We start from the raw sequence: 24,213 nt of genomic DNA, 5'->3' as shown, positions 1-24,213 counted from the left end.
CACATGTGATCTCCAGGCTGTGCCATGGGTTGGGGGCCCAGGGCACCACGGAGGAGGGACAGTGATGCTTCCCAGAAGAGGGGCCATTTGGGTGAGGCTTGGAAAGAATGTCGGGCAGACATTGCCCGGCGGGCAGTGACCCGGAGGGGCACAGGGAGAGAATTAGGGAGTCGTGTGGAGGAAGGGCAGTGGGGATGGCAGGAGATGAGGCAGGAGAGGACTGAATGCCCGGTTCAAGGGGTTAATTCCAAAGGAGACGCATGCCCAAGTAACTTCAGGATGGTCACCTGGCCTCTGAGCCTCCGTGTCTTCATCTGACTGCAGGCCAGTGGCCTGTGTCACGGGGTTGCCAGGCTTCCGTGCTTGCCAAGCACTCCCGGGCCTGTGCACGAGTGCCCAGTAAACCCCGGCTGCCTTTGCCGTCACTGTTACCGATACTGCTCTTAGCTTAGCTCTGATGTTTTGCTTCATCTCTGTGTTCTTTTTCAATTTCTTGAACATTCTGATTGGCTCAGCTGGGATCAGGGAGCTCGAGGGAGAAGCCACTCTCAGGCAGTCCAAAGGGGAAGGGGCAGGAAGTGTAGATTCTCTCAGATGCCTGGGAGAGGGTGACAGGTCCCTACAAGTGACTGCCAGCCTTGGGGAGTGTGGGGATAGGACCTTGGGAGTTGGGTGATCTACCAGAAGCTTAGAGGAGGGCTGGGGGCCAGGAATGTGACTGGGGCACATGCCTGCCCCCCATAGCCTCAGCCACGACACATGTGTCCAGCAAGAGACTGAAGCCCAGGTTTACCTGTGGAGATCTGCTTCCCCCTTTTGTCTGGAAGCGCTCACAGCAGGAACCACGGGATAAGAAAAACCTCAGCGGAGAGAATTATGTCCCCATGTTTCCTGTAAAGTAGGAAAACAGCACCGGAGTGCAGAGAAATGTGCCTGGGACGCAGCAGGGCGGCAGCCAGCCCGCAGTGGTGACACGTAACACTGACAAGGAATCTGTGTTTGGGGTGAGCCACTGAGCTTGGCGCGGTGTGTCATGCCGTGTAGACAGCCCGGGACAGCCACCAACACGGCTGGCATGGAGGAAGGCCCTGCTCGATAGGAGCTACCGGAATGACTGTTCAGCTCAGTGACAGAACGATGGACCTGGCTGATGTTAGCAGAGAACTGAAGAACTTCAAGTGACTTGAAGCAAGATAGAAAATTTCTCCTTTACTTTCTAGCTGGAGCACGAGTGGTCTAGAGTCAACAGGGAGCCCCTCCCCCCCGCCCCACGTGAAGGACCCAGGCTCCTTCCATCTTGTGGCTCTGCCATTCCCCAGGTGTGGCACCCACCTCGTCTTTGAGGTTGAAGATGCTCGCTAGTCCCCCTCCCTGAGTCTGGGGACCAGCCAGGGAGAATGGGGCTGGGAAACGGGACTGTGCTCCTGGCTCTTTGCAAAGGCACAGCCGCCAACGCACACGTCCAGAATGCTCCCTTCCCATTGGTCAGAACAAGGTCGGGGGCCACACCCAGCCCCAAGGGACGCTGGGAAATGGATATTGGGAGACAACTAGAAGTGCATGCTGGGTACCACAGGGATGTGGCTCCTCCGTTTGATGACAGATCACACTGCTGATGAGGCAGTGGGGGAGCAGAGGCTGGCCCTCTGGAGCCTGCGGTTCAAGGTGAGAATCCTCCAGGGCAGGTCCGTGGGGGCAAGGGAGCTCCAGAGTTGGCAGCATGCGGGCCAGCCGTCTTCCGCCCTTTGTGCCAAGAGCAGCCGGGGCCCCCTGGGAGCGCCGTCCCTCTACCTGTCCTTCAGCCGGCCCCGCAGAGAGCAACGCTCAGGCTCTCAGACCATTTGGTCGTTTCTCCCACCCCGACACTGCCACCCTGGGCCGGTCCCAGTTCTGTTGATATCACGGGGTCCGGATCTTGAATAAAGTACTTTGTAAAGTCAAAGTAAGAAGGCCCGCGGAGGGTGTGTGACATGCCCCAAGGTCACACAGCTCGATCATGTGTCAGGTCGCCCCGATTCGCTTTTCCCCCTCTCGGTGAGACAGGACTACGGTTCCAGGGCTTGGTAGCCAGACCTAGGGCTGGGGGCGGCGGGAGTAAGCCCGAGACACCGCGGTGGAGCGGGGGGCGCCGGTGGGGGGCCCTCGCGGAAGCCTGGACGCCGCAGGCAGGCGGGTCCCGGCCGAGGCCAGCATCGGCGCCACCTGGCGGCGAGGCCCTGCACCTGCGCCCGCGCAGCCCCCGCGCAGCCCCCGCGCAGCCCCCGCGCAGCCCCCGCGCAGCCCCCGCGCAGCCCCCGCGCAGCCCCCGCCCCGCGCGCCTCGCGTCCCGGTGCCGAGTGCCGCCGTGTTTGCAACGGAGAAGCGGGGCCCGGACCCCACCCGAGATCCTGAGAGCGCACGTGTGCTCCCCGGGGCCTCATCCTAGGTCACGGGCCTCCGAGAGAAAGGACTCGGCGTGGGGAGGGAGGACACAAAACTCTGTGGCGGAGCCGAACCGGACGAAACCCGGTGAGGGGTAGGGGGGTGGAGGGTGGAGTCAGATTTACCACGCGTGGGAGCCTCTTCGAGGCGCTGCTGGAACACGGCCTCCCGTATCCGCAGCACAGGAAACTCAGACACAGAAACCCAAAATGGTAAGTGACAGAACTGGGCTGGGCCCCGGGACTGCTTGATCTAAATCCAGACTCTGGCCCTGAATTTCCTGCCTCGGGGCTCTGCGGTGCCCGCCCCACCCACCAAACTCGCCTAGCCCAGCCCCTAGCTTGGGCATCCAGCCCAGGCCTGTAGAAGTTCGCTTTTTTATCAGACAGGCCACAATCCTGGGATGTTTGCGATGACCTATCTCACCACCGCTAAGGGGACCAGAGGCCCAGGGAGCAGCCAGACTCCGTGGCATCCGCATCAGCTCATGCTAGGGACCCCAGGTGGCCTGGCCGCAGTGGGCCCCAGCAGGTGCCTCCCTCCCTGTGGCAGGGCTCCAGGCCAGGTCTCCGACTCCTGAGCCTCCCCACGGAATTGGGAGATAGGGATATGAATTACTGTCCTTATTTTACAGATGGGAACCCACGACCCAGGATTAAGTAACTTGTCCAAGGTCACACAGCAAGAAGGTAGAAAGGGTCCTATCCTGCCTAGAATCTCCCATGGCCTCCTCTAAGATTGGGACAGTGCGCTGCCCTCACGAGGGTGTGGTGAGGCCGGGTAACTTGACAGGTGTAAGCCCCCTCCGAGGGGCCAGGTGTGCAGTCGGTGCTGGGTCAGTATTTGCTCAGTCACTTGGCCTCCTACTGACATTTTGCAGGAACCTCATGTCTTATTCCGGTACAAAGAGATATTCCAGTAAGAAGGAGTAGCCCAAAAGACAAGGAGAAAACGTCCTCGGACGGTCGCAGGTCCTGGCAGTTTCTTCACAGGGACCCTAGCGCCCCCAGTCACTAAGCCGAGGTGGCCCTGCGGGAGCTGCCAGGCACCAGGCGCGCTGTCGGGTCCAGCACAGATTTCTGGCTTGGAAGAACCGCTGGGGATGCTGCCGGAGGCTCCTCAAATCTCTTGCCAAGAGACGCTGGAGAGAAAACATTCGGAGGCCTGAAGGATCATTGCAAGAATCTACAGTCGACTTAAAGGCAGCTGAAGGACAGAAATAACACCACGTCGTAGTTACTGATGTGTGTGGTCATGAATTTTTCTTTTCCATTAATTCGAGTCTTCCCAATGAAGGTGAATCAGTAAATGATATTTAATATGCAAGCCTTTGTAAGACTTCTCATGGAAATAAATTCCAGAACAGGGGAGGGGACTGTACATCCACGTGGGGACTGCAGAGCGACCCCAGCGGACTTCGGAGGCTGGCTCAAGTGGGTCTCCTGTGGGCGAGGGCAGCTGTCGCTGTGCGTCCTGTTCTAAACACTGCCGACCGACCGGGTAAACACCTTTGTGCTTGGAGCTCGTTCCTTTGTGTTGTCCCCTCAGGAGGACAGCAGTCGGGAGTCCAAGCCCTGCAGCCCCCAGACTTCCCTCTCCCTTCTGGAGCTTTCTGGCCACAGGTTCCCTGTTGAAGGCCGGGTGTAACACACAAGGTTATGGGGGTTCTAATTTGCATTTCTGTAGGAACCTCCCGGAGGTTTTGAAGAGACTCTCTAAGAAACACCCTGCGTTCCTGGAAAGTGGGACTTGAGGATAAGTATTCCATCTCAGGAAGAAAGAGATTTGGCTTCTGATAGGATCGGATTAAATCCCCACTTGCCTAGCGGTGAGACTTTTTTTAAGATTTTATTTATTTATTTGACAGAGATAGAGACAGCCAGCGAGAGAGGGAACACAAGCAGGGGAGTGGGAGAGGAAGAAACAGGCTCATAGCAGAGGAGCCTGATGTGGGGCTCGATCCCATAACGCCGGGATCACGCCCTGAGCCAAAGGCAGACGCTTTAACGGCTGTGCCACCCAGGCACCCCTAGCGGTGAGACTCTTGCACCGGGAGTATAATACACCTCTGGGAAAGCCGTGACACCTGACTGTTGGCTCAGTCAACTTGCAGGAGGCCTCGTCCCCTGTCCTGGCCACCGGTCAAGAAGCAGACCAGGGCCAGCGCGCCCAGAGGCGCCCGGGCCCCCTTCCCTTAGGCCGAAAGCACACACAACCTCTAATAGCATAATGTAGATTTTTCAAGCAGCTACGGTTTAGTGTGGCCTGTTTGAAAAGCTTATATATGTGGAATTAAAGCTTGTGCTCACATGTGTCGGGCTGTCTTGTCTGTGCGGTCTCCCTGTTGCCTCGCTCACTGTGATCTGCTCGCCCCACCTGCGGGGTCCTCGGTGCCAGAGACGCGCCCCGGCTTCTCCACGTCACCGTGGGGCCGACTTTGGGGGCACTTCTAGTTTGGGGCTGTTACAAAGACAGCCGCGAAGGGCCCTCTTGTCGGCGTCGCCTGGCGCCCCGCGCGGCCCGCACGCTTCTGGCCAGTGCACCACCGGGGAGCAGCCTCGGGGCGCCCGGAACTTTCTGTGCCACACCCGGGCCTGTTGCCTCGCCTGGTTTCTCTCTGTGGTCCTGGACCGAGCTTGGATCGACTTAAGTTTCTTTGGACGCCAGCGTTGACAGTGAAGCTCTCTTGCAACTTGCTGAAGCTACCGGTCCGTGTCTGGTTCTCTTTAAATCCTCCTCAAGACGGGACAGACCAGGTGGCGTCTGGGGGGAGGCGGTGCCGCCCCCCTGCGCTGGGGCTGCGGGATCTAGGCCCGGCCCTCCCCGTTCGCTTGGGTTCCTGCTCGTGGGCCGGCAGGCCCCCCTGCTTCCCCCGCGCGCGGCCGAGCCCGGGAAGCAGAGGCCCCGGGGGCTCAGCGGCGCCGCCGCAGCTTTGCGCGCATGACCTTCCCCCCTGCCCGCAGACGCCGCTGCCGCTCCTCCAGGGAGGCCGCTGGGGGCCAGCCGGGCCGCCTCGCCTCTGTCGTGGGGACCGTCCCCAGGGCCCCACCCCGGCGGGGGTCCCCCGCTTTCAGCGCCGAACTCCACGCCTGCGGCAAGGACGCGCGGTTTGGGGCGCCGGTTGGGACAGACTTGCCTCGGTGAGCACGTCTTGGGGGACGGCCCCTCATCTTTTCCTGCCTCTCATTTGGTCCAGCTCTCCTAGATGGCCGCCTCCCCTTTGGTGGCCTGTAATGAGGGGGTTTGGGTCCTCTTCACCTCCGTTTCTTGCTGAAGACCACGCAGCCTAGGGAGCCGTTTGGTTCAGCGGGGGCGGCCCCGGGGGCTCGGGGCTTCGGCTGGTCTGTCTGCTGCTGCAACTTTTGGGATCTTTGGATAAAACTGGCCGTGTTCTAACTGGAAGTGGGGAAATGACAGTTTGATTCCGGAATGCAGCCCTTGGGGCCGTGTTCTCCAAAATCGGGCAACCTCTTTTTGCCGCCAAGCTTGGCCACAATGTTCATTAGACTCTGGAGAAAAATGACCAATGAATGGATCCATAGATGGTAATGTATTTGGAAATGGGGGCTTTAGGATCATGTTTGCATCTTGGTGGCGTGTTTGTGTGTCCGAGCACGTTGTGACGGTGAGCTGTCTTCTCTGCCTCTGGAGGGTGTTGCTAAAGTTGATTTGTGAACGAGCCCCGTTTAGTTGCTTTAAAGGCAAGTACTTGTAAGGATTGGGCATTCTGAAACTCAGGTGCCCATCATCTGGGAGAAGATTTGACATTGAACCTAATTTAAGGGCGTTGCTTGAATGGGAATGAGCATGTGTGTAGAGTTGTCAGCCGTAGATGGGGAACTTCTGTTCGCTGTGTTTGCCGCAGTCGGGTCGCCTCTCCTGCAACATTCGCTAGGACGGGAAAAAACCTTACAACTTTGTCTAATGTCTCATAGTTTTACGGGCAAACTACACATCCTTGTGGAGAATAAACAGATGTAACTGATGACCGAGCATAGGCTTATCCGCTCGGCTCCTGCTACGGAAACACCAGCGCAACAAACGGCTCACAATGACTACTTCTCAGTACAAACGAAGGTTTTTAGGAGCTAAGAATAAATGTAATCACGGCTACTAGAACTAATAAAAGAAACAGCTCGATGCAAAGAAAGTGAGACCGGTTATTTAAAGAGGGAGAGTGTAGGACGAAATCTGAGAAAAGCAGAGCTGTCGGTTTGGGAGACGGCATCTTCGGGAGGGAATTTGTTGTGGTCGGGACGGAGGAAGATGACGGAGATTAGTACAAGCTTGTTAAGGAGGGATCAGCGCCGGGAAGGGAAAGGTGGGGAGGAGCCAGACCCGGCAGACGTGGACCCACAGAAGCCTTAGCTGATTCTCTGGGGTTCCGAAAGTTAGAGTACCCTTCAGAACCATCGGAAACTGGGGCGACGGGCTGGACTTTCATACCCTCCTAATGAATAGTCATTGGATGTGAGCACCTGGGAAGAGGGCGTGACCTTGACAAGGCCGCTGTCTTCAGTCAGGGCCGTGCCCGATGGCCTCCGAGCGGGGAGGATTGCTGGCGGCTTCCCCACAGCTGAGAGCCCTTCATTCCTGGTGGGGATTCTGGTCGACGCCTCCCAGCACCCACACGGACTCAGATCCACGCAACGCCCTGCGTGTTCTTATCCCAAGTGTGTATCGGGGCGCCTGGGTGGCACCTTGATACAGTGCCCGACTCTTGGTGTTGTTTCAGGTCACGATCTCGGGGGTCGTGGGACTGAGCCCCGCGTGGGACTTCGTGCTCAGTGCAGAGTCTGCTTCAGATTCTCTCTCCCTCTGCCCCTTCCCACTGTGCACGCTCTCTCTCTAAAATTGATGAACAAGGGACACCTGGGTGGCTCAGTCAGTTAAGCGTCTGCCTTCAGCTCAGGTCAGGATCCCAGGGTCCTGGGATTGATTCCTATGTTGGGTTCTTTGCTCAGCAGGGAGTCTGCTTCTCCTGTCTGCCCTCCCCCTGCTTGTGCGCTGTCTCTCTCTGGCAAATAAATAAATAAATCTTAAAAATAAACAGATCTTTAAAAAAAAAAGTACGTATCGACGTGGGAGATGACAGGGAAGGAAAAAGAAGGGACTGCATAATTAAAGAAAAAATTCATCTTATTATTGGGGCACCTGGCTGGTTCAGTTGGTGTAACATGTAACTCTTGATCTCGGGGTTATGAGTTCAAACCCCACTTTTACTTAAAGCTTACTTTAAAATGGCTGTCGGTTAAGTGCCTGCCTTCATCTCAGGTCATGATCCCAGGGTCCTGGGATGGAGTCCTGCTTGGGGCCCCCTGCTCAGTGGGGAGTCTGCTTCTTCCTCTCCCTCTGCCCTTCCTCCCTGCTTGTGCTCTCTCTCTCTCTCATATAAATAAATAGAATCTTGAAAAAAACAAACTGGGATGCTTGGATGGCTCAGTTACTTGAGTGTCTGACCTTAATTTTGGCTCAGGTCATGATCTCAGGGTTATGACATTGAGCCGCATGCTGGGCTCCACACTGGTCATGGAGCCTGCTTGGGATTCTCTCTCGCCTTCTCCCAAAACCCAAATAAACAAAAATTCATCTCTTTGGAATGAGTGAGTTTGGTATCAGAAGTAAACCAGTATAAGACTGGAATTTGGTTTTTCTCTCTGTTAAAATGATATTCGGGGACACCTGGCTGGCTCCGTTGGTGGAGCATGAGACTCTTGATTTTGGGGTTGTGAGTTCGAGCCCCACATTGGGTGTAGAGATTACTTAAAAATAAAATCTTAAAAAAAAAAAGGTTGGTTTTCTTAGTTATTGGTCTTAATAAGAAATTGTGAACAAAGGTTTTTCTTTATCTTTCATGTAATCTTCCTAGAAAAACAAAGTTTCCATGTTTTGTCCTTGTTAGGTCTTTGATTACTTAAAATTGAATCTTCTCGCTATTAAAAGAGCTAAGTTTTGCTAACAACTATATAACCCTCTGTATTTGCCTTTAGAATCTCTTATTGTCACTTCAGTGGGATGGATCATTAAGTATTCAGTTTTGTAATGACTTGTGATCCTTTTTAGTCATGTGCTTTAAAATGTTCTGGGATTTCTGACAAACTTCCCAAAATTCAACTTGTAAATGGAGTGTTTTGTTTTGTTTCTAATTGGGTTTATTTGCTGTGTCCAGCTACATGGGAAGCATTGGAGAGTAGATGTCAGTGTTCCAGAATTCTTCAGGAGTTGATATGTCCTGGTATAATGTCACCACTTATAATTCTAATTATGAAAGTGTTATGTGTCACAAAATAACCAATTTCCTTGTTGATTGCATTGTAACGAAATCTAACCAGATCTTCAACAACAGCTGGTTTTGAGTTTTTTCGTCATTTGCTGTTGGTGCTTTACTCTGACACTCTTGCAAATGTGTCTCAGTTTTAAGAAGATTCATGGAGAAGACTTGGACAAATACGGGGTTCTGATAATTTCTGGAACTAATGGGAAGACTGCATTCAAACAGAGTAAGATTTGATAACACGGGACTGGATGCATTGAGGAAGTTGAGCTGTCAAAGTCTCAAATGCCAAAGAAGGTTCTCGGAATAATGACAAAGGCAGTTCCTTTTGTACCCTGGAGGAGATTTTGTTAGCAAGAGCAAAAGACAGAAAACAAAGGCTTCCGAGGATGGGTGTAAGCGTGGAGCGTTGATGGGGTTCTGACTTAAAGACCTTGATGCCCTCCGAGAGATTGAGGCTGAAACCCTGTTTATTTTTTAAAAAATATTTTATTTATTTATTTGACAGAGAGAGACAGCCAGCGAGAGAGGGAACACAAGCAGGGGGAGTGGGAGAGGAAGAAGCAGGCTCCTAGTGGAGAAGCCTGATGTGGGGCTCGATCCCATAACGCCAGGATCACGCCCTGAGCCGAAGGCAGACGCTTAACAACTGAGCCACCCAGACACCCCTGAAACCCTGTTTAAACTCATTGTCAGCCTGCTTTGCCTTGTCATTTTTGCTTATGAACTTTTTTTTTCAAGTTTTAGTCTTTTAAATAATCTCTACACCCAGCGTGGGCTCGAACTCACCACCCAGGATCGAGAGTCGCATGCTCTTCTGACGGAGCCAGCCAGGGCCCCTGCTCATGAACTGGTTAAAGCAGGTTCGGCAGTAGCACTCTTTGGGGGAAGCCAAAAACAGGCAGGTGACAAGAACAGAATTCCGATTTGAGGAGACCCCGTGTCTTTGCAGTCGGAGCTGCAGGCTCGGGAACGAGTCGGAGCTTACAGCAGCGAGCACGTTGCTCCATGGGGCGTGTGTTTGTGGTGAGACCACACCTCTGGCTTGACGGTCACTCGTTCGGAAGCTAGTTCTTCCGGAGATTTCGCTTTGGAAGCTGGTGCCCTACTGCTTGGTGATCCCAGTAGGTGTGGACTAGACGAAACCGAGAAGATGGATAATCCACGCGACGTCTTGTTAGAAGTAACGCAGCAGCGAAGCGTTGAGGCTGGCGTGGTTCTGCGCCTTCCTGAGGGAACGTCCAGGCTTGCTGCTCCAAGTCCAATTGGGGGGCACGACTGTAAAGACAAACGGCTTCTGAGAATTGAAAAAGGGGGAGCGCCTTGCTGTCCAGGGTTGACTTGGTCTCTAGCCTGGGGCACTCCCAAGGTGAAGCATGACCACTTATCGTCTGAACGTGGGATTGCATGAAGAGCTGGAATGCGGAGAACCGTGGCAGCTCATACGAATTGTCAAGATTCAAATACTTCTGTACTGGAAGTGGTTTCTGATGAAACATTAGGAGAAAGAGTAAAGGCGGTTCCTGGAGAAACCCGAGATCGGACCCCCAGCAGCGACTGAGAAAGTACGCTGGTGATGCTTGGCAGTACGTCCGTCCATGGCTACCCACGGAAGTGCTCACATTCCTCAAGATTTTTACCCTGAGCTCTGGAAACAGAGCCAGTGGTGAGATGGCCCACCAGTCACTACTGGGATCTCTCGTTTGTCTAACAGAGGCCCAGACAAGGTTGGAGTGGAGGGAGGAAGCAGCCAACAGAGATGCTGAGGATGTCAATTTCATCACCGTCCGCAGATCGCCGAAAAGCCGTAAACATTTCAGGATGCTGATTTTGAAAATTTTGTTGGATCACTAAATGACCAAGGTTACCTCTTGCAAAAAGGCCCAGAGGTTTACCACTTTCAAACTAGTAAACTATGCTGAACGACTACCTGGGACCTCCTGGGATTATTAAAGAATATGGAAAAAACAATGCCCAAACTTCTGGAAGACGATATCCCAAAAGTAGTAATAGGAAAGGTGTTGATTTTATATATATTTTAATGATTCTTGTTTGAAACGTTGCTGGTTCCCTGATGTCTGCTCTTCCAGATTTAAGAACATTTTCTCTCTTAAGCTGTCTTGGACTTTTAGAAGTTTGGTAAAACATTCCTATGTAAACACATATAAAACATTTATCTTTCGTCCCTACTCCATCCCTGCAAGATTCAGAAACTCTCAGCGAGTATTCTCATATTCTTTTGGCAGCCTATGGATTTCCATAAGTTCAGAAAGGATCTATTCTCCCTGTGACAAGACCCAGTTGGAGGCTGTGCAGCTTGGGCCAGGACACAGCCAGGGACAGGAGCAGAGAGAGGAAACTGTGACATGTGTTGTGGGCAGGGTCTGAGGTTTTGGAACTTTTTCTACAAGGGACAGAGTGCACGCTGCGGCATTTCCTAACTGCGAGGCCGGTGTGCAGGCAGCGGCACCGAGGCGAGCTGGTCAGCATGCAGCTGCTCCTGGCTCTTGCCCTCCTCCTGGGTTTGGATTCTTCAGTTCAAGGTTGTCCTGTGCGGAGAGCTGGGTACCAGTGGCTAGGCCGCAGTCCTGACGGTAATTCTGCAAACTTCATTGAGGAGAAGGGACTGACATTCAGCCTACTTCCCGGTGAATCCAACAGAATCCTTCCTCCAAGGACCGACCCTGCCTCAATGACAAGGTCCCAGAACTTGAATGGTGTCTTCCCTCTTTCTGAGAGCTATTTTGGATCCCGCTCTGGCTCTGGATCAGGATCTAGAAGTGGCTTCTTCACTGAAATTGAACGGGAATACCAAGCAGTCAATGAAAACAATGCTTTTTATTACAACTTTAGGCCTCTCAAGAGAAATCGGCCATCGGACACCCAGGACTTGGGTCAAGATGGACCAGAAAAGGATTTTATTATATAAAAGAGACGGTTTCCCATCTTGATGTCAGGCAATGCATTCTGTGTATTTTATGTACCGCAGTTAAATGATTAATTTTAGAACAATAAGTTTTATAGAAATTTTAAAACATCTGTGGGACACCTGGGTGGCTCAGTTGGTTAAGCATCTGCCTTTGGCTCAGGTCATGATCTCAGGGTCCTGGGATCGAGCCCCACATCGGGCTCCCTGCTCAGTGGGGAGTCTGCATCTCCCTCTCCTCCCTGCTCATGCTCTCTTCTTGCTATCTCTGTCTCTCTCTCTCTCAAATAAATAAATAAAATCTTTAAAAAAAGAGAAATTTTAAGACATCTGAAAAAGAAGTCTAGCTTTTATCACCTTTTTCCCCCCTCATGAATTCTTAAAGCTTCCTTTATCTACCCTATCGTCCTGGAAAAGACCTGTATCTCCTTTGTATCACATTCAACCAACATCACTATGAAATTGACTAGACTGCCCATGTCTATAAAATTGCTTTAAAGAAGAAATTATACTGTTTTTTTTTTAAAAAAGGATTTTATTTATTTATATGGCAGAGAAATAAAGCACAAGCAGGACAAGAAGCAGGCAGAGAGTGAGGGAGAAGCAGGCTCCCTGTTGAGCAGGGGGCCCGATGTGGGGCTCATCCAGGACCCCAGGGTCATGACCTGAGCCGAAGGCAGAGGCTTAACCAACTGAACCACCCAGGCGCCCCTATACTGTTTTTTTTTTTAATTCAGTTTAAAAATTGACAGGCAATATTTCGTATCTAAGTCTTCAGAACTGACTCTGATTGTGAATCACAGATATGCCTCTTTCCTTATGAAAAACCCAGATGAAACCCAGGGTGAATTCATGGAGTGGGTATTTGACAAGCCCAGTGTGAAGTGTATCGCTCTAACGTTAGCATCTGACGTGTTGGTAGCACTGGCGGATGCTGTTGGGAAGTCTGATTAGAAACAATTAGAAGCCGAAGACCCAAGTTAAAGCACAGTTGTGCTCTCAGTACTTCCTACTGCTTTGCTTTTCTCCCTGGATATCTTGTGTGTTTTCAAATCTTACTGTAGTAAAGCAGAACTATAATAATATAATAATAATAATAACAATAACAGTGACACAATTGGAAACATCATGGGACAAGCCTTCGACTGGAATGTCTGTCATATTTGAGAGAGACAAGTACTGACTCAGACACGACCAGACGGCTTTTGGGAACTAAGGTTGACTTTATGGGACCAGTGGCCCCTGGGAAGCTGGCCTGGTAGCTTGCTTAGTTTCCAGCAGCCTTATCAGGTGAGTAGGGAAGGTCATTTCCTGGCAGCTGCAGGAACCTCAGGATATTTTGGGGACCTTGAGAAGAGAGGAGTTTACAAGCCCGTTGCTCTGTGGGCCACTCCGGTCCGGTGAAAGATCACCGGAGACCTTCAAGTTGCAGACTGGGGACGTCTACCCAGTTGCTGCTGCCTGCCCCCAACTCCACCTGAAGGGGCTCCAAGCCAGAGCTCTAGAACAACTTGGAGGCACCAAACCTGGAGAAGCCTGGCAGGTAGAGTTTACCGCGGTGCCAAAACCAACCGGTCATTTTTGATATTTGCTAGTTTCTGTAGATTCCTGTATGCATTGGATTGCAGCTTTTCCATGCATTCTGAGAAGGCCTCAGAAGTTGTCAGAACACTTCATTTTTTTTAGTGTTTTTTTTTTTTTAAGATTTTATTTATTTATTTGACAGAGAGACAGCCAGCGAGAGAGGGAACACAAGCAGGGAGAGTTGGGGAGGAAGAAGCAGGCTCCCAGCGGAGGAGCCTGATGTGGGGCTCAATCCCATAACGCCGGGATCACGCCCTGGGCCGAAGGCAGACGCTTAACAACTGAGCCACCCAGGTGCCCCAAAACACTTTAAAATAATTCCTACATTTGGATTGCTGCTAGCAATTCAGAGTGACAAGGGAGTGGCGTTTGTGCTGAAAGTCACACTAAGTGTCCAGTGTCTTGGGCATTCACGGGAAATGACATGCTTCTTGGAAAAGGGAACCATCTACTTAAAATAACTCTGGCAAAAAATTTGCCGTGAAACCAACTTGGAAAAAAGCCTTGCTGGTTGCCCTGCTTTGGGCGAGTGGCCTCTAGGAGCAGGCATGGTTTCAGCCCCTCCGAACCAGTATATGGAAGACGCCTTCCATGCTCTTTTCATGACTTAGGCGTTCCCGATGGGGCTCACGTTAGGGAATTGGATGCCATCAGGTACATTCAGTCTTTGGGAAATACTTGAAGTTTGCTCCGGCAGGTCGATGAACGCCACCGATGTGCCCTTACCCCTGTCTGAACGCTGGAGACGTGGTGTCCCGAAGACCCAGAAGAGCAGGCACCTGGAGGACCACTCCGACCTCACAGGTCAGGACTTCTTCCGAGGTGCTGTTGACCAGCCATTCTCTGGTGAGACGGAAGAGAATTAAGCTGTGGATTCAGCACCACATTGAGCTGGTTCCCCAAGAACCCTCAGGTTCCCAGCACCCTGTCAAGGAGAACATCAGAAGGAACCCTGCTCGGACTAGCGAGCCGCTGAAGGACCTGAAATTACTATTTTGGAGAGCTGGTCCCAAGAAATCAAAGAATACTTCCCAATACATAAAGTTTCCATTCATCTAACCCCGATCTAACCCCATTTCAGCAGGAAGGAACTAGAGTGGCCGTTGTCCCAATTCCCTTGTGAGTGAGGAATGAACAGAAGGCGGTGGGGATCGAAACCGGTGACCAGTAGGACTAAGAAGTGCGGCTGCAACTTTTTACCCGGCCTTTTCTGTCGGCCTTAAATACCCCTCACGCTTCCGCTCCAGGGAGGCGGATTTGAGCCTTGCCTCCTGTCTCCCGTTGGGCTGCCTCTCGAATAAACCCTTTTCTTGCCGCACACTCGGTGTTCCTGTGATTGGCTTTGCTGTGTGTTGGGCAGATGAACTTGATGAGTTCAGTCACACCAGGGACATAATGATTGTCCTGTAGCTTGATGATGGGTGGCCTGCAGAGCTTTCTTTTAAAGCCTCAGCTTTGCTGAGGTATTATTTACGTCACTGAAATTCACCCACGAAGGAGGGAAGAATAAGGTCAGCCAAGGCCTTCTGACTGGTTATAATAAAATAGAACCATACCTGTATTTACGCCTGTTTTTACTTTTTACATACAGCATAGATCCATTCATATATATATATATATATAAAATATACATATCATATATATATCATATATATGATATATATAAAATATACATATAAAGATTTATTTGAGGGGGGAGGGACAGAGTGAGAGAGAACCTTCAAGCCGACTCCCTGCTGAGCAGGGAGCCCAATGCGGGGCTCGATCCCAGGACCTTGACATCATGACCTGAGCTGAAATCAAGAGCTGGCCACCTAACTGACTGAGCCACCCAGGCGCCCCTCCATGTGTATATTTTTAATAGTCTTCCTTCCCTTTTTCCTCATTATCATATGTAGGCTGTGGTTAAATTTACCATTTTGTATGGGAGTCAGCAAACTTTCTGTAAGGAGACACACAAAAGTATAAATATTCTCCACCCCAAAATGAGCCACACAGTGAACATTTGCGAGCTATTGCGTGTTGCACAAACAAACAGGGCCGGGCACCCAGGGTGGGCAATATAGCTCATATTTGTATAACTTCCATGTATCATGAAATAGTTTTTTTCAACCATTTGAAAATGTAAAATGAATTCTTAGCCGTGGGCCATATGAGCATAGGCACAGGCTGGAGTAAGGCACAGGCTGGTTTTCGCTGACCTTACTTTAGTCCATAGGCTGCGGAATATGAAGAAGGGGCAGCTAAAACGCCTAGAAGCGCCTGTGCGTGTGTTCCGGCCGCGGACCCGGTCCTGACGCAGTGCTGTTCCCTGACGCCCGCACTTCACGGCAGGGTTGGCGAAGTTGTGCGTCCAATGGGCTTTGACAAATGCATGGTGTCATACGTGCGTCAGTGCGTATTGTCTCCCGGACAATAGTTTCACTGCCCTAACAAGGCCCCTGTGCCCCATGGAGTCCCTCCCTCCCTTTTCCTGAACCCCTGGCAACCACCGATCTTTCCACTGTCTGCACAGTTTTGCCTTTTCCTAGAATGTCCTAGAGTTGGGATCTCACCCTATGTGGACATGGCAATCAGCATCTTTCACTTAGTGATAACATTTGAGGCTGCTCCTTGCCTTGTAGGGGCCTGAGAGCTCACTTCTTATCGCCAAGTAACATTCGCTGTATGGTTGCACCACAATTTATCTGCTCTTTCACCTCTGGAATGATATCTTGATGGCTTCCAGGTTTTTTAAAAATTTGTTTATTTTTTAAGTAGGCTCCACACCGAACATGGGGCTCGAACTCACCACCCCGAGATCAAGCTCGCGGGTTCTACCGACTGAGCCAGCTAGGCGCGCCTGGCGGCTCCTAGTTTTGACAGTTACGAAGAGAGCCGCTGTAAGCGTTCCCGTGCAGGCTTTTGTGCGGACCTACATTTTCAGCGCCTTTGGGTAAATGCCCAGGAGCGCGGCGGCTGGCTGGTCAGGGGACGTTCAGCTTCGTGAGTCGCTGCGAGGCGGCTGCAGCATCTCGCGCTCCCTGCAGCAGTGACTTCCTGTTGTTCTGTGTCCTCGTCCGCATTGGTGTTGTGGCGCATTGGACCGTGGCTGTTCCATGAGGCGTGCGGTGGTATCTCATTACTGTTGCACTTTGCATTTCCCTGGTGACCTAGGACGTGCAGCGTCCTTCCATTTGCTTCTTTGCCATTCTTCAGTGAGGTGTCTGTTCAGATCTTTTGCTTATTTTTTAATTGGGTGTTTGTTTTCTGACTGTTTTCAGAGCTGTGTGTTTTGGATACAAGTCCTGTGTTGGATCTGTGTGTAGTTTGCAAATATTTAATTCTGGTTTGTCACTTGTCTTTTCATTCTTTGAGCAGTGCCTCTCACAGAGCAGAAGTTGTTAATTTTAATAAAGTCCAGCTTGCCAATTTTTTTTCATGGATTGTGCTATTAGTGTTATATCTAAAAAGTCATAGCCAAGGGGCGCCTGGCTGGCTCAGTCAGAAGAGCATGTGGCTCTTGATCTTGGGGTGGTGAGTTTGAGCCCCACGTTGGCTATAGAGATTGCTTAAATGAGAATAAAACAAATAAAAAATCATTGCTAAATGCAAGGTCACGTAGATTTTTTTCCTAGCTTGCAGCAGCTTTGTGTTTTATGGTTAGGTCTGTAATCCAATTTGAGCTAGTTTTTTGTGAAAGGTGTAAAGCTCTATGTCTAGATCCATTTTTGTCCACGTAGATGCCCATTTGTTCCAGCACCATCTGTTGAAAAGGCTGTCCTTTCTGTATTGCATTGCCTTTGCTCCTTTGCCAAATATCAGTTGACTATATTTGTGTGGGTCTATTTCTAGGCTGTTCTCTTCCATTGATCAGTTTTATGTTTGTTTTTTTGTTTTTGTTTCTGGTTTTTGTTTCGCTAGTACAACTAAGTCATGATTACTAAAGCTTATAGTCAGTTTTGAAGTTAGGTAGGCTCAGTCCTCTGCCTTCATTCTTCTCCCTCAATATCGTGTTGGCTATTCTTTTTTTTTCCCCTTTCCATATAAATTTTAAAATCAGTTTGTTGATATCCACAAAATAATTTGCTGGGATTTTGATTGGGTTTGCACTGAATCTGTGGCTAAATTGAAAAAAAACCTGACATTTTAACAGTATTGAGTCTTTCAGTCCATGAACATGGAATACCTCTCCATTTTAGATCTTTGATTTCTTCCACCAGAGAGCTCGTACATATTCTGTTAGATTTATACATAAGTATTCCATTGGGAGGGGTGGGCTAATGTAAATGGTATTTTTTTAAAATTTCAAATTGTTCATTGCAATTGACTTTTAAAAAAATATTTATTTATTTATTTGAGATGGGGTGGGGAGGGACAGAGGGAGAGGGAAAGCGAGTCCTAAGCAGAATCTTTGGTGAGTGTGGAGCCCGTTGGAGGGCTGGATCTCACAACCCTGAGATCAGGGCCTGAGCAAAACCAAGAGTCGGACACTTTAACTGATTGTGCCACCCAGGCACCCCTGCAATTGATTTTTTTTTTTTTTTTAAGATTTACTTGAGAGAGTGAGCGTGCATGAGGGGAGTGAAGGGCAGAGGGAGAGGGAGAAGCAGACTCTCTGGTGAGCAGGGAGCCTCATGTGGGGCTCATCCCAGGACTCTGGGATCATGACCCGAGCTGAAGGCAGACACTAAACTGACTGAGCCACCTGGGCACCCCTGCAATTGGCTTTTGTACAATGTTCTTGTATCCTGAAAACAACCTGCTTTAGTAGCAGGAGTTTTTATGTCAATTCTTTAGGTTTTTCTGCAAAGATGATATCATTTGTGAATAAAGACAGTTTTATTTCTTCCTTTTCAATTTGTATCTTTTATTTCCTTTTCTTGTCTTACAGCATTCCTTAGGACTTTTAGTATGATGTTAACTAGGAGTGGTGCGAGGGGATATCCTTGCCTTGTTGCTGATCCTAGGGGGAAAGCATCTAGTTTCTCACCGTTAAGTATGATGTCAACTGGAGGTCTTTTGTAGATTTATCAAGTTGAGGAGGTACTCTTCTTTTCCTAGTTTGCTGTGAGTTTTTGTCATGAATGAGTATTAAATTTTCTTAAATGCTTTTTCTGCACCTCTTGGTATGCTCATGTCATTTTTCTTCTTTAGCCTGTCATGTGATGGATTACTTCAATTGAATTTTGAATATCGAATTAGCCTGGCATACATGGAATGCTGGTTGTGGTATATCATTCTTTCAATACAACATTGGATTTTATTTGCTACTATTTTGTTGAGGATTTTTGTATCTGTGTTCATGAATATTGGTCTATAGTTTTCCTTTCTTGTAATGTTTTGTCTGGTTTTGATATTGGGATAATGTTGGTCTCATAAAATGAGTTAGGGAGCATTTCCTCAGCATGTCTTCTAGAAGAGATTGAGAATTGGTATGATTTCTTTCTTAAATGTTTGATAGACTCCCCCAGTGAGCCATCTGGCCCTGGTGCTGTTTTGGAAGGTTATTAATTATTGATTCAATTTCTTTAACAGATATAGGCCTACTCAGATTATTATTTTTCTTTAAAGATTTTTATTTATTTACTTGACAGAGAGAGACAGCCAGTGAGAGAGGGAACACAAGCAGGGTGAGCGGGAGAGGAAGAAGCAGGCTTACAGTGGAGGAGCCTGATGTGGGGCTCGAACCCAGAACGCCGGGATCACGCCCTGAGCCGAAGGCAGATGCTTTAACCACTGCGCTACCCAGGCGCCCCTCAGATTATTTTTATGTCAGTTTTGGTAGATTGTGTTTTTCTAGATTATCAGATTTGTGGAGATGGAGAGTTGTTCATAATATTCCTTTATTATCCTTTTAACGTTCACAGGATTAGTAGTGATAGACTTTTCGTGTCTGATATTAATAATTTGTGTCTTATTTTATTTGTTAGCCTAACTAGAAGTTTATTAATTTAAAAAAATCATTCTTTGATTTCATTGATTTTTTTTCTCTACTGATTTCCTGTTTTCAATTTCATTGATTTCTGCATGATTTTATTATTTCTTGCCCTCTGCTTACTTTGGATTACTTCGCTCTTTTTCTAGTTTCCTAAGGCAGAAGCTTAGATTACAGATTTTAGATCTTTTCTGTTTCTTCTTTTCGCTAGGTCCACACCCACTGTAGGGCTTGAGGCTGTGACCCTGAGATCAAGAGTCATACATTCCACCAACTGAGCCAGTTGGCACTCTTCTTTTCTTCTTCTTTTTCTTCTTTTTTTTTTTTAAAGATTTTATTTATTTATTTTTGCCAGAGAGAGAATCAGACTCCTTGCTGAACAGGGAGCCTATTGTGGGACTCAATTCCAGGACCCTGGGATTATGACCTGAGCCAAAGGCAGATGTTTAACCAACTGAGCTACCCAGGTGCCCTATTTTTTATTTTTTTAAGATTTTATTTCTTTGAGAGAGACAGCATGAGCGGGGGGGGGGGGGCAGAAGGAGAGGGAGGGGCAGACTCCCCACTGAGTGCAGAGCCTGATGCTGGGGCTCCTTCCCAGGACCCTGGGATCATGACTTGAGCTGAAGGCAGACACTTGAGTGACCGAGGCACCCAGGCGCCCCGCACCCCTTTTTTTCCCTAATAGGTGCATTTTTAATGCTATAAATTTTCCTCAAAGGACTGCTTTTGCTGCATTCCACAAATTTTAGGTTGCATTTTTATTTACTTCAAAGTATTTCTCGAGAAGTCTCGAGACTTGTGTTATTTAGAAGCATGTTGTTTAATCTCCAAGTATTGGGAGGATTTTCCAGCTATCTTTCTGTTGTTGATTTCTAGTTAATTCCATTGTGGTCTGAGAGCATACTTAACATGATTTCATTCTTTTAAATTTGCTAAGCTTTGTTAATGGCCTAGAATGTGGTCTATTTTGGTGAACGTTCCATATAGGCTTGAGAGGAATATGTATTCTGTTGTTAGATGAAGTATTTTATAAATGTCAATTAGATTTAGTTCATGAGGACACTGTTCAGTTCAACTGGCTGTCCCTACTGATTTGCTGCCAGCTGGATCTGTCACCTACCAAGGGGGATGTTGAAGTCTTCAACTGTGATAGTGGATTTGTCTTTTCCTTCTTGCAGTTCTAGGAGTTTTTACCCCATGTATTCAATATTTGTTAGGTGCATATACATGAAGAATTTTTACATCTTCTTAGAGAAGCGACCTCTTTATCATTATGTAATGTCCCTCTTCATCTCTGGTAGTTTTCCTTGCTCTGAAGTGTGCTTTATCTAAAATTAATATAGCTACTCAAGCTTTCTTTTGATTTCAGTTACCATGTTGTATCTTTCTCTATTCTTTTACTTTTTTTTAAATAAAGATTTATCTATTTTAGGGAGAGAGAGAGCATGCACATGAGCAGGGGGAGGGGCAGAGGCAGAAAAGCAGACTCCTCACCAAGCACAGAGCCCAGTGTGGGTCTTGATCCCAAGGCCCCAAGATCATCACCTGAACTGAAATCAAGAATCAGCTGTTTAGGGATGCCTGGGTGGCTCAGTCATTAAGTGTCTGCCTTTGGCTCAGGTCATGATCCCAGGGTCCTGGGATCGAGCCCCATATTGGGCTCCCTGCTCCGCTGGGAGCCTGCTTCAGTCTCTCCAACTCCTCCTGCTTGTGTTCCCTCTCTCACTGGCTGTCTGTCAAATAAAATAAAATCTTACAAAAAAAAAAATCAGCTGTTTAACTGACTGAGCCACCCTGGTGCCCCTCTCCTTTTATTTTTAATGTTTCTCTGTAAATAAAATGGGTCTCTTGTGCACAACATATAGTTGGGTCTTGTTTTTAAATCTACTTGAACAGTCTTTTTTATTTCATCGTTGCTATTTGAAGTATTATTTTTTCAGTATGGGGGGGTTTGTCTTCAAAAATCATTTTATTTTTCATCATGATAAATGTACTCTTTAATCCCCTTCCAGTATTTTCCCTACAGCTCCCCCCCCCATATCTGGTAAACATCAGTTTGTTCTCTATAGTTAAGAGTCTGTTTCTTAGTTTGTCTTTTTTTTCTTTTTGTTTCTTAAATTCTATCTACAAGTGAGATCATATTTCTCTTTCTCTGCTTTATTTTGCTTAGCATTATACTCTCTAGCTCTGTCCATGTTATTGCAAATGGCAAGATTTCGTTTTTTTCTATGGCTAAAAAGTGTGTGTGTGTGTGTGTGTGTGTGTGTGTGTGTGTGTATACATACACCTCATCTTTATCCAGTCATCTGTCGATGGACACTTGGGCTGCTGCCATAATTTGGCTATTGTAGATAATGCTGCAGTAAACATAGGGGTGCATGTATCCCTTTTAATGAGTGTTTTTGTATTTTTTGGATAAATATCCAGGAGTGCAATTACTGGATCATAGGGTAGGTCTTTTTTTTTTTTTTTTTGGAGGAAACTCCATACTGTTTTCCATAGCGGCTGCACCAGTTTGGATCCCCACCAGCAGTGTGCACAGGCTCCTTTTTCTGCACATCCTTGCCAGCACTTGTTTGTGTTTTTGATTTTAGCTATTCTGACAGGTGTGAGGTGATATTTCATTGTGGTTTCGATTTGCATTTCCCTGATGAGTGACTTTGAGCATCTTTTCCTGTGTCTTTGGCCGTTTGGATGTCTTCTTTGGAGAAAGGTCTGTTCATGTCTTCTGCCTATTTTTAAATTGGATTTGTGTGTGTGTGTGTGTATTGACTTGTATCAGTTCTTTATATATTTTGGATACTAACCTTTATCAGGTATGTCATTTGCAAATATCTTCTCACATTCAGTAGGTTGCCTTCTGTTGATCATTTCCTTTGTTGTACAGAAACTTTTTAAATGTAGTTCTAATAGTTTTGCTTTTATTTCCCTTGCCTCAGGAAACTATCTAGAAAGATATTGCTATGGCTGACGTCAGAGAAATTACTGCCTGTGCTCTCTTCTAGGATTTTTATCATTTCAGGTCTCACATTTAGGTCTTTAATCCATTTTGAGTATATTTTTTGTGTCCAGTGAAATAAAGTGCTCCATCATTCTTTTACATGTGGCTGTCCAGTTCTCCCAAATGTGGCTGTCCAGTTCTCCCAACACCATTGTTGAAGAGACTGTCGTCTTCCCATTTTATAATCCTTTCTCTTTTGTCAAAGATTAATTGGCCATACAATTGTGGGTTTATTTCTGGGCTTTCCATTCTATTTTATTGATCAATGTGTCTATTTTTATGCCAGCACCATGCTGTTTTAATTACTGCTTTGTCATAACTTGAAATCTGGAATCATGATACCTCCTGTTTTGTTTCTCGTTTTCACGACTGCTTTGGCTCTCCAAGGTCTTTTGTGGTTCCATACAAATTTTAGGATTATTTGTTCTAGTTCTGTGAAAAATGCTGTTGTTTATTCTGATAAGAATTGCATTAAATCTGTAGATTGCCTCGAGTATAAAAGACACTTGAACAGTATTTGTTCTTCCAACCCACGTGCATGGAATGTCTTTCCTTTTTTTTTTTTTTTGGCCATATCTTCAATTTCTTTCATCAGTGTTTTATAGTTTTCAGAGTACAAGTCTTTCACCTCTTCGGTTTATTCCTAGATATTTTACTGTTTTTGGTGCAACTGTAAATGTGATTGGTTTCTTAATTTCACTTTCTGTTGCTTCATTATCAGTGTATAGGAATGTGCCAGATTTCTGTACATCAACTTTGCATCCTGTGAATTTACTATATTAATCAGTTCTAGTAGTTTTTTGGTGGTCTTTTTTTTTTTTTTAAGATTTTATTTACTTAATTTGAGAGTGAGAGAGAGAGATCACGAGCAGGGGGAGCGGCAGAGGCAGAGGGAGAAGCAGGCTCCCTGCTCTGGTGGGGGAGTGGAGCCTGCTTCTCCTTCTTCCTCTGCCCCCCCCCCCCCCCCCCGTGCTCGCTCAAGAGCTGGCTTTCTCAAAAAAATAAAATCTTTAAAAAAAGTTTGGTAGGATTCACCTGTGAAGTAATTATTGATCGTTTATTATCTACCACATTTGTTACTGTTTTCTATTCCTCACCCTTTTTGTTCTCATTTTTGTCTTCCACTCTTTTTGGGTGGGGAGGGGCAGCAGGAGATTAAGTCTAGAAAAGGGCGTGTGTGGATTTTGAGCATCCAAAGAGGTCGCAGAGGAGTCTGTATTTCTTTGGCTGTCTCCTACTTTGGGGAAATTCCCTATTGAGTCATTTTTTGTGGACATCAATGCACATTTCCCATTGCAGAAGCTGAAATGAGCCACCCTCCTTCTCTTCACTCCTTGGCATGTACAATGTGGGATGATGGCCTGGGCTTGGACAAATGGGCACCCAGGCAAGACTTTGAGTCTTGATCAAATGATGGGGCAATTACAGTTTATTCACAGCAGGGGGTCCGTGGCATTGTCTTGCAGCAACTTAGAAGTTGTTCTAGGAAAGCAGACTGTCTTGTAGGAACCCTGTGTGACTTGAACCTGAGCTCAAATCCTAGCTGTTGTGACTTTAGATACCTTCCTGTAATCATATCAAGTGATGAAATTTTACAAGGGAGGAGAACCAGAGATATTTAAAAATTAATCTAGCTTTGTCACTAGCTGTGTTACATTGGGAAAATCACTTCACCTCTCTGAGCTTTTGTCTTTGCCTTTAAAAAAGGGACTAGGTACTGATGTACATAAAAGCACCTAGCTCGTAGTAGATGCAGGTAGGCCAATGACTCAGATTTAGAGCCTTCCTCTTCAGCTTCCCAAGGTCTTTCTTCCCTTGGGCTGCTGGGGGGCAGGGAGGTACAGGCAGGACCCCACTTTACCCTCAAGTATTATTGCTGTCTTCTGGCCAGAGTTATCTAGAAGAAACAGTACAGCCTAGAACAAACACTGTATTTCACCTTTTCTAAGGGCTGGCGAGACAGAAGGCCTTGCAGTGATTTGCCGGTGACTGCTGACTGGCCCAGCATCTGACACCAGTACTGACACTCAGTACTGACACCATCACGAGGCAAGCCCTGTGACCCCAGTCCATAAGCAGCAGGTATG

The 24,213-nt window shown here is 47.9% G+C and overlaps 2 protein-coding genes and 1 pseudogene across 2 annotated transcripts in view; 2 read left to right on the top strand and 1 right to left on the bottom strand.

The window, feature by feature from the left end:
• Window positions 1–24,213, top strand: part of LOC123782464 (uncharacterized) — a 39,347-nt gene that overhangs the window by 7,466 nt on the left and 7,668 nt on the right. Inside the window, exon 3 of the mRNA XM_087858711.1 lies at window positions 24,076–24,208. The gene's annotated coding sequence lies outside the window, so the exon portion shown is untranslated. The remainder of the gene's footprint in view (window positions 1–24,075; window positions 24,209–24,213) is intronic.
• On the top strand, window positions 1,597–11,177 carry LOC123782462 (DNA helicase MCM8-like; annotated as a pseudogene).
• Window positions 13,298–24,213, bottom strand: part of SRSF4 (serine and arginine rich splicing factor 4) — a 39,845-nt gene continuing 28,929 nt past the window's right edge. The window contains exon 7 of the mRNA XM_045782680.2: window positions 13,298–14,048. The gene's annotated coding sequence lies outside the window, so the exon portion shown is untranslated. The remainder of the gene's footprint in view (window positions 14,049–24,213) is intronic.

The sequence above is a fragment of the Ursus americanus genome, chromosome 33 (assembly GCF_024610735.1).
Source record: "Ursus americanus isolate L20-20 chromosome 33, mUrsAme1.1.p, whole genome shotgun sequence".
NCBI lineage: Eukaryota > Metazoa > Chordata > Mammalia > Carnivora > Ursidae > Ursus > Ursus americanus.
The sequence above is the reverse complement of the archived record's forward strand: the minus strand, read 5'-3'. Positions and strand labels throughout refer to the sequence as shown.